At 39.4% G+C, this 9411-nt stretch overlaps 1 long non-coding RNA gene across 1 annotated transcript; it reads right to left on the reverse strand.

Annotated features, from left to right (window-relative positions):
* Positions 1–242: 242 nt before the first annotated feature.
* On the reverse strand, positions 243–9411 carry LOC117005876. The gene is made up of 4 exons (XR_004419898.1): positions 9128–9411; positions 2561–2701; positions 1765–1906; positions 243–898 (listed from the first exon to the last, which is right to left on the reverse strand). It is a non-coding gene; the product is annotated as an uncharacterized LOC117005876 (long non-coding RNA).

Consider the following 9411-nt stretch of genomic DNA (forward strand, 5'->3'; position numbering starts at 1 on the left):
ACTTACTTAATTTGGTTGTGTTAAAAACATTTTAAGAATTTATTAAGACCATAAGTCTCATTACAACAAACAGAACATCTTTTATAATCACATCTGTCTGCTGCTGGTTCCTGCCTATTCTGCTTCCCAATCAGATGGGAAATTATCTGTAATACATGTAGGGAATTAAAAAAATAATTTAAAAATATATTTAAATAATAACAAAGGCTGAAAATGAAATGTTTCAGGTTAGTTTTTCCTAGTTAGGATTACAGGAGATAGATACAGAGATATAAATATAGATATATTTATCCTGAAGTGATAAGGTAGCTTTGATTTCTAATACAGCAAGAGAAAATAACTGACACACACAGAACCAGCCAGTCAAGGGGGAGGGAAAAAACCCAAACACTGTCTATAGAATCCACCTACAGATATGTCCTTGGAGAAAAACTGATGAGAAAATTATCAGGCAGATTTTTCTTGCTCTTCCCTTCCTGAAAGTTTTTGCCTCTCAGAACAGCACAGCCATGGCAAGTGATATGTATCAGAACTCACCCATGCAGGGTATTTTGCACATCAAATTGATTATCCATGACTTCTTAGGCAAACACAGGAATGCAGAAAACATGTCAGCTGGTATAGAGAGAATATATGGGCCTTGCACTCCTTACTTTACATTTAGAAAGAGCAGCAGATAATGAGCTCAACCATTACCTTGAGAATAATTTTCATTTCTAAGTTCAAGAGTATCTCTGGATTCTCATCTGTTTTGTGAACCAGAACTTACAGGTAGCTCATAACATTTGTCTTCTGAGCTGTGTTTGTCTCCAGAGTAATTGTCAGAAGTGGGCAAAGGCTTTGATGTCCTCATCTTCATGCCTTCAACCATGATGACCTTACAGACTCAAAGCAATCACTGCAAAATACAGAAGACAAGGGGAAAAAATTAAGAAACAAAAGCCCTGTATTTTTCCTTCCCTAAATTCCCAGAATTCATCTTCAGATTCATGCCTGTAGCAAAAAAAAATCAGACTAAAATATTACCCTTCTGTAGATTTCATCTGATATAATTGCTTGGCAACAAACATCTTTTGCTCTGCAAGTATTCTGCAGTGAATTTATTCACATCAGGAAAAACACATCAGAAAGGTGTCTAGTTTGAATAGTTTAGATACCAGGGACAAAAAAGCAGAGTGACAGAACAGGCAAGGCACAACCTGCAACCATTCTGGGGACACACAGACCATCTTCTCATCAACAGCCACAAGAAATATTAGACAACCAAAAGTTTTGAGATCAGCAGGTTCTGACAATGCAGTAATTAATCCTGAGCTGTAAGAATGATAATGTGTGTTTGAGGAATATGTCATAAATATAATTATTCTTTGCAGATGTTTGCTATTCATTACAACAGAAGCTGTTCCATTCCACACTGTGGCCAAGTGCTATCAGACACCATTTTTATTAAGACACCAAGCACAAGATGTTCAATCTCAGAAGGTGAATTCCTAGACATTGGGCTGATAAAGCCATTTGAGATTCTGTAAAACATATCTCATACAATAATTACATTTCATTTTGTGGTTTACAAAAATCTATTCATGAAACTACAGAAGCTTGTCAGGCATTCTTTATTTCCAAAGAATAACACTCATCCATGAAAACAGTCTGATTTAAATCACTGTGAGTGCTGGCAGATGAAAATTACTGGATAAAGCAAATAGTGTCTTATTGGAAATCAAAGCTACAAGTTTGAGTCACTCTTACTACTGAGATACTCACACCTGACCAGGCTTTAGGTACTGGAAATGCCATCTGCCTTCAAACCCATTGGCCTTGCTGTTGGCAGAAGTCTTGCAGGATTTTGCAGTGATATCAAAACAAGTCCAAATCTGGAAGACTTGAAAACTTGGCCCCTGAATGACTGTAAAATGCAAGTAAAGCATTAAGCTGCAATCACAATATAGGAGTGATGGAGTTCCAGCTGGAAGTTCAATCAAACCCCTCTATGAAGTCAGTGACCACTACTCATATTTTATTTGGCATCACACTTCAGAACTTGTGGAGCAGAAAAGCAGGGAGAAGGCAAAACTTGTGCTGGAAAGATTGGAAAGATTCAGGGAGGAAAGTGGTGGGAAGTGCCCTTCCTGTCCCTGCAGACATTGCAATTGCAGTGAACAAATAAAAGGCAAGAAAACACAACACATGGATCCTAAACCCACAGAATGCTGGAGCACAAGAGAGAACAAACCCCCCTCCTGTCAGGTAGAGCAGAGCCTGTGTCAACAAGAATCACACGCTGCCAGTGTTGCTCAACAGATGTACTTGAACTGCAGATAAGGCACTTCAAACTCCAGGGAACTTATGTGCCAAAGGTGTTGCCTCCTGTGCCTCTTTCCATGCAGGGAAGGGAGCACCAGGCAGGATTCAGACACCTAATTCTGTATTAAGTGAGGAAAAATGAGCAAAAGAATTCTTGTCAATACAAGTTATCCAGAGTAGGAGAAGGGGACAACCTTATAAAGCAAAAGCACAGAGTCAATACATTTATAAATTAGAATACAGCAAGGACACTTACCACTGGAGAAAATTGTGAGTGAATCTCTCTCCTGAGGAAGGCTTTAAGGTTCTTTTCCTGTTTCCAAACCTATGCCACCAGTGAAGTTCCATAAATGAATATTCTCTTGCAGATAAAGTGGTTGTCTTCAGCTTTTGGCAGCTGCAGTAAGAACAAAACATATCCTGCAAGGAGGTTTCACTCCTGAGAGTAATCTCCTCAAAGAGTGAGGAGAAAGCACCAGCTAAAATCACTTGCACAATCATGTTTCATAACTTTCCTAGTCTGGTGGTATTGGTCCTTCCTGAGTACAAAAAATGCACAAACTTTTCTCCCTCTTCTACAAGAAGGGGAAAAAAAAAAAATCTGCTTATCTTTGGATACACAGAGAGTTTGGAGGAGCTCCAAACAATGGAGCACTGTGTGCCCCACTCATCACACAGACACTGAAGAAAGAGTGTGGCAAAGAATGCACAAAGTATGTAATTACTGTTTCACAAGATAATTCCATTATTAATACATCCCCAAAGATAGCAGGCACAGCGCTGCAGTTTAATTAGATGGTAACTGGAGGGGGTTTGAATTTATGAGGTAATAAATATATTTTGGACTAATAAACTCCAAGGCTGAAGTGTTTATTAATCTAGAATATAAAGATTACATAGTTGATAGGAGACAACCTCAGGTTGTGCTGAGATGCCTGTTGTTTATACACTTCAAAATTAATATTGTCCCCCTCTTGGGAGTTAGATCAGAAAGCCAAGATTGCTGTGGATGATGCTGAAAAAGAACAAACTGCCCAACAATTCTGTGTTTGCAAAGGCAAAGGCTATTTAAGTCTCAGCAGATGGTGTGGTTTTAAGGTTTCACCTTTTAATCAATTTATCACCTCCTAAACGATTAAGGACTGCAAATAAACTCCCTTCTGACACTGTCAGTTCCTCATTCTTATGGTAAAAACCAAAGATTCCTTGTAGGATAACCAGAGCCTTTATCAGATCCCTCCTCTGTTCCTCCCAAACACTCAATTCCATCTTCATTTTCCTGCTTTTGGATTCATCTGCAAAACCACATGAACAATTTTGGTGTCTCATTGAATTTTTTTTCTCTCCTCAACATGGCTGTAGAAACTTTTTGCCTAGTGCAGCACATTAAGGATTTGGAAACCAACTGTTGTGAGGATTTATATCCCAAACAGCTGTGCCAGGAAGTCAGAGCAATCAAATGGTCTCATCTATTAACTTGTCCTCAGGTAGTTCCAACTAGAGCTTTATAAATTACCACACAGCTCAGTCCATTTCAACCACATCTCTCTGTTATTTTGGAAGTTCCAATGCCTTGCTCAGGCAAGATAGAAGACCAGGTTTGGTCCAGGAAAAAATGGGCATGATTCAATCAAAGACCAGTTTTGCTTAAGCCAAAGGTAAATTTATGCCTGAGGGAATTGCAGAGAAAAAAAAAGGAAGAAACACGAGGAGGAACAAGCTGTGGGATGTTGCAGCTGAATCAAGACTGAGAGTGCAAAGGAACTGTTCCCATACCTGAGTGATGGATGCTGGACAGAACCAGGGAAATCCTGGATGTGCCAAAGGAACTGTGGGGCAGGAAAAGAGGAGGACAGAGGCAAGATTGGATTTATTGGCGAGGGAAAGCCCTGCTCTGGTGGGTGCCAGCAGGAAGAAAGAATCATTACCAAGGGCTGTAAAGATTTAAAGATATTTAGGAAAGTGTTGATTAAGATGCTCAGGTGATCCAAACAGAATTGGCTGTGTGTTCAGACAGATTCCAGGGTGGCTCCACAGGTTCAGGGCAAAGGCCTCAACACTAATTCTTGAAAAGACCCTAAAGATAAATCATGGGAGATGACAAAGAACATTTCCAAAGCTCCTGCTTTTCCATTCCCAGGCTTTCATCCTCTCACCAACTGAAGCAAGACACAGAACCAACTTCCCAATATTAAATCTCCAGGCAGTGTGTTATTCATACAGCTTATGGAGATGTCTTTACCCTCTGGAAAAACAAAGTTTAAGAAAAATGGCTCCATCTTTGGGGAACAGTTTAAGTCTCAGGATAACTACATTAGGAAATCTAACTCTATTACTTTCTATCTTACATTTTATTACAAGATTGGTAATAGGAAATTACCAAATAAAATTGGTATTTTACTTGGTAATTTTTTTCCATGGGCCTCGTCTAATATGAAAGATGGTGATCATCAAATTTATTCAAGTTTTCCTGTCAACAACATCATTAACCAAATCCCTCAATTTCAAAGTAAATAAAAGCATCTGGGCTCCTCGCACAGCAAGACTGACTTGCATATTTAAGCCTCATATATGGATGAATCTGCACTGGACCAAATTTGCATATTAATGAAGGACTAATTGCTCTTTGCAGTCAATTTTATGCAGATGAATTTACTCCTCTCAGTACAATTTTCATAATGTTCGAGAAGAACCAAAAAATGTGAAACTTTGTAAAAGTACCACAAATGTTAGACCATCAAGGAAGAAATATTCTAATGGCTTCCAACAGCTTTACATTAAATTGTATATAATTCATCTTTTATACTGTTGCTTTATTTTAACAGCCTCCCACAAAGAACAGAACAATCCATGGAATAACTTCAGCCTATTCCCCCTCCTCGGTCTCAAATTTTAACAGCTTGTAATAACACATTATATGATCCAGTTTCCAGCTGGAAGGATGGAGGCTGAATTTTTAGGAGAAGTTAAATTTGCTAAACAGGAATTTATTTGCTCCCAGTCATCCTCATGCCACAGGACAGTTAGGACAGAGTTTGTCCCACACATTTTTAAGGTGGTTTCTCTCCAGTTTTGCACTGTTAAGGAAAAAAGGCCCAAATCCTTGTTGAGTCTCCCCTGAGGTGAAGTACAAAACACCAAAAAAAGGAAAGTTCATGGGAAAGAAAAACATCAATAAATGCTGAGGAGAAAATGATAATATGAGGGGGAAAGATATGCAAGTAGAAGAGGAAGGGAAGTGGAAATGGAAAGAGAGAAAAATGAGGCTTCAATGTGTTTATTCAGGTCTAGCTAAAAAGAAAAGAAGGATTTAGGAGAAAGTTCAAGGCAAAGTAAACAAATAAAACTAAAAAATGCAGCCACAAATGTAGCCACAAAAAAGAAAAAGAACAGGAAAGATAACAAAATAAGAAGTAAATGAGAATCAGAGAGCACATGATACATAAAGAAACAAATAAAAGAACATACAAACCCCCCAGTTTTTCCTGATTCTGCCAGAACAGAAGGGCAGAGTCAGTGGGAATGCATCAGAAATCTGAATTTGCATGTAAAGCCTTCCTCCTGCCAAAGAAAAGAGCCTTATTTTAACAGTGAAGACTGATAACCACAATATTTATATGTATCATAAAATCACTTACAGAAGACCATTTTAATCAGAAAAAGGATTGCATAAAGAAAGTTGCACCCTTAAATGACTTGGAGGCCTTTTGTACAGGAACATGGGAATACAGCTCAGCTTCCACATCTGCCAGATCTTTGATTGCATTTTTTGCCCTTCTCCACAGCTTTTGCTGTTCTAACATCTCCTTTTTCAGGCAGAGCATTCACACAGCTACATGAGGGTTTGTAGTGGTACCAAGAAATCTTCTGTGGTTTTACTCTATTTCTTCTTTAGTTTCCTACCATGCCACTTCCTGGACCATGCTGAGTTTACAGATCTCCTGGAATCCCCACAATTTGGTTCCTGAGAAGCAACAGTTGATAAACAGTATTTCATGATCAAAATAAATTAATCTCCAGAATGAACATCTTTTGACTGAGTTGTTGAGCTCTTCCCAAAGAAGAATCAGAAATTCTGCCAGGAGGTCACTACTTTACCATCTCTCCTTCTGGTCTTTCCTACCTTGATAACAGAAGCCACAACATTTGGAGAATTTGTCTGGGATAAATTCACTCTTCCCTGAGCAGTGGTTTGATGGAAGCAAGATCCCATTACATGGAGAAAAAGGGGAAAAAAGGCTTTAGGGCAGAGAGTTGGCAGAAAATATCAAACCAAGGGGAAGGACAAGGAAAATGACAAGAGGCTTTCACTAGCACTCAAAAAAGAACAGACCACAGAACAAAGACAGAGTTATAAAATAATACCAGGAATAATTGGAAAAGAATGACAAATACTCCACCAGGAAAATATTGGAATGCTAGTGCTGAAGAATTCTCACCAAGGAAACAGGACTCAGTTCAGCTGCTCAGCCTGGAGGTTTGGCTTTTGAAAGTTATTTGACAACAAATTACAGCTCTTTGTGAATACTTTGAATTCTGGATTATTAATTCAAACAGTTTCCCTGTTTTTCTCCTAGAGGAGAAGGAAGGGAAATGTTCCTCCTTTATAATCTGTGTAACCTGCTCTGGGCACTCCCCCTCTTTCCCCAAAAATGTCTGGTTCAAGCGATTAACGCTGTGTGAATGTAAACAAAGATAATTATTCAAACAAGAACAAGATGTTCCACCCAAAATGATTTGCTTTCCAGTGGCTGAGATGCCTACTTCTAATCATCAACAAAGGTTAACCTGACCAGATTTAATTAACCACTTAATACAATAATAAAGATGCATAAATAACGAGGGAGGGAGCCCACAGAGGTAACAGTGACTGCAAACAATTCCTCCTGCAAGCACAAAGTCTGGGCTGTTATCACCTGATTACACTGATTTAAGAATTCCTGAGTTTTTAGATCCACTAGGCACAGTTTTGCATTTGTCTGAGTGGAACTTGGTTAATAGATGGTTTTTATTGTTATTAAACAAACAAGAAAAAAAAGCAAGAAACCAAACCCCTAAAATTCAATTATAAATGAACCCAGTGATACTTCCTAGTACTGTGCTTTAAATTTATAGATGAAGTCAACTGGTTTGTACAGATTATTTGAGGAGTACAGGAAAATAAATTACTATTTCCTCATATATAAATACATATATTAAGATATCAGACAGACATTTTCAAGACAGAGTTACTATTTTCAGTGAAAAAATAATCTTATTCTGAAATATTCCCTAGTAATGAAACAAAAGCTTTCTATTACAACAATAAAGTAATTTGCAAGTATTAAATGCCATAAATTGGGAATACTGCAAAATATTTTACATTTCAGAGGATGTCAGGAAATATTATTGGCCCTGGATGTCTGGATAATGTGTGCAGCAGTTGCTGGTTGAGGCAGGCTGTACTCAGTGTTACCAAATAATGAGTATTAAAGAGGAGGACTGGGCATCAGCCCTTCCATTTTCCCTCAGAGTTTAAATATCCCTTAAAATAAACAACTGAGAGCAAACCAACAGATCTGCTATTGATTCATTCTGTTCATAAAAAGTAACAACATCGTGCTAAATTCAATCTAGTCAATGAGAAGTTTATGAGCCTAAATATATCAAAAGGGCAATGAAAGCTAATATATAGAGATTAAATAACAATCTGTGAGGAAAAGACACCCAACTTGCAATTCCAGGGCAGTGGAATCATTTCCTGATGAAAAATAGGGTTTGAATTGTTTCAGAGGACACTGCAGCCATTTGCCCTTTTTAACAGCCTGGAAGTTCACAAGGCAAGATTAACTTATAATTTAACTGGAGTGGATCTCAAATAAAGTTTTTTGATTAAAATCTCCATTTCTCTGCCTCCTGGCAGTGCCAATATTGCTGGAACAGGACATCAGCTGCAACGCCAGCGACTCTGGAATGCGCCGCCATAAACTGTAAATCAGCTTTGTCCTACTTTAATATTGGTTTAACAATAAAAAAAAGAACTTTGATGTTTAATATTTAAATAGCACAATTATCCCCTTAGAACTGAGTCCAGAAGGACCCTTCATGGGTACACAGTGTGCAACAACAATGAAGGGAATGTGGTTTTGCCCCATGAGGAGGCTTTGATTTGTAGGGCCCGGCTGAAAGGTGAATTTGGGTGTGCTGAGGAGATGCCCCAGGGACTCTGAGCAGGGGAAATGCTCTCCCAGCCTGCCCAGGACAAAACTGAACAACAAAGCTCAAGCACTGTCAGAACAGGGAGCTGTGAGCAACATCCCTGACAGGGATTGTCCCCAGCTGGCCATGCTGGTGCCTTGGTTTGCAAAGCCAGACACAGGGGTGGCTTTGTCCAGTTTTGTTTTGGAAGTCAAGGTTAGGGCAACTAAAGCCTCCCTTTCCATTTTCCTCTCCTTCCTATCTTCTGTCACTTCAGGGTGAGTGAGCACAGAAAAATGTCAGTTTTAGGGGGGAACACTTTCATCACGAGCTTAGCATTGTCCCTGAACAGGGAAGGAGGAATGTTGAGACGCCAATTTTCAGTTTTGGGGAAAGGTCAGAGAGGAAACCCTGCACCTGCACCGCACCCAGGGGGCTCAGGGTGATTGGGAGTGCCCCTTCCTGCCAGGCTTGAGCACTGTGACCAGCAAGGGGATGCCAGTTTGTCTCCTGCCAGGCTTGAGGACTGTGCCCAGCAAGGACATGGCCAGTTTGTCCAGACAGGACCCTGGATTCCATGGATTAACGGCTGGAGCACACACACACAGGCTCCTGTGAGGAACAAAAGCACAGAGCCATTCAGTACCTCACACAGATGGGTCAGTCCACTCTGGAGATCTCTGCAGACTTGTGAAATCAGGATGACGTGTCTGGAATTCTGCTGAAGTAACTCAGGCAAATGCAAGTTGGCAGCTCCTTTAAAGGCTCCAATTTACCCATTTTACATAATAACTTTCAGCTGCATTAAACACAAACACACAAAAAAGCCAGGTAGCACCAACAGTGAAATCTAAATTTGGATTACTCACGGAGAAAACACACAAAGTCTGAGTGATTTTGCAATTAAATCAGAAAGCAAACTGAAGTAAT

The sequence above is a fragment of the Catharus ustulatus genome, chromosome 22 (genome assembly GCF_009819885.2).
Source record: "Catharus ustulatus isolate bCatUst1 chromosome 22, bCatUst1.pri.v2, whole genome shotgun sequence".
NCBI classification, from domain to species: Eukaryota; Metazoa; Chordata; class Aves; order Passeriformes; family Turdidae; genus Catharus; species Catharus ustulatus.